Below are 1,457 nucleotides of genomic sequence, written 5' to 3'. Positions count from 1 at the left end.
AACAAAAAGGGGATACAGATGAATGTCCATTTTGTATCTGTGTATTCAAAATGGTTAGGATAGATATATAGTTACATTCTCTTAATGAATAGAGGGATCTGTTCTAATAGTGTTTGTAAGTGGGATATCATGTCTGCATCTTGTACAGCAAATAACCACTAGGAAGAGAGTATGCAATTTGTTAAATTATTGAAACTGTCCTACCAATTTGATTTGAAATTGTCACATTGCTATTTGTTGCTCAATAAAATTATGGAAAAAAAAGATAGCCAACATTTTCATACCTCGTAAATATCACTCCAGTAAAAGCCAAAAATCTTACCATTTCAGTTATCCGCTATCTTAAAATCAAAAAGGATCAAAAACAAACAAGGCAGCAGCTATCCTCTAGCCTTTTCCCCCGAGAAATGACGCATAGTCTCTCGTACACTTGTGATAAATACTGAACAGAGCTTGAGGACGCCCGTCACGAGGTCCAGTGAGCCCAGGCCTCTGGCGCTCCCAGCCTAAACGCTCTGTGCTTGATGACTGATACGCTCTACAATTCAATTATTCACATAATGTCACACATGCCTACACACCCGCCCACACACATGACCCAAAAGCATGGGGAGAAGGCACAATCTACATTATCAAGTCATATTTTCATATACTTCCATGGTTATGAGAGGACGGGGGTCACTCCTGTGTTCCAAACTTCAGTCCATATGTGACTTATTCCAGTCACACAGATGTGACCAATTTTATTTTATTTTTTTTTATTTTTTTGGCTGGCTCAACCTGCCCTGGGGGTGGGGCTGGCGCAGCATGTGGTGCCAGGGATCCAACCATGGTCCCCTGGGCCTACCTAAGCTTTCCCAAGCAGGTGCTTTAGACTGCTTAGCTATCTCGCCGGCCCCCTGTGACCAATTTTAAAAGGGGGTTCAGGGTAGAACATTTGCCTTGCATGTGCAAGGCCTTGGGCTCAATCCTCAGCACCAAAAGAAAGACTCAGTACCTTTCTTGGGAGAAGCTGTCCTGCAGTGAGGTAAGGACAGTCAGGTGCCTACAATGGCTTAAGGGGGCACAGAGAAAGCAGCATGTTATGGTTTATGTCCAGATGTCCCCCAAAGCCTTATGTGGTCATGGGGTTTTTGCAGAGGTGGCCAGATGTACAGTTGTGGTACTAGGATTAAGGGTATGTGATTTGTATATCAGTCCTCTAATTGGTTGCATAGCTCTGGCTAGGATTAAGGGTTTGAGTGCTATACCTGCCCTCGGGTAGGGAACTTGCATACACCATAAGGGACAGAAAGAGATTTGTCTTCTGTCCTGGCTGCTCTGCTACAGTCTGCCCACCATGACTGTTGTCCTCTGCCTTGTGCCATCCCGCCTCGGAGCCAGCTGGGTATGGACTAAGCTCCACAAACTGTGAGCTAAATAAATGTTGCCTCCCTTGACTTTGGGTGCCAGATATT

Source organism: Octodon degus, unplaced genomic scaffold (genome assembly GCF_000260255.1).
Source record: "Octodon degus isolate 3935 unplaced genomic scaffold, OctDeg1.0 scaffold00023, whole genome shotgun sequence".
NCBI lineage: Eukaryota > Metazoa > Chordata > Mammalia > Rodentia > Octodontidae > Octodon > Octodon degus.
This window is presented reverse-complemented; position numbering follows the sequence as displayed.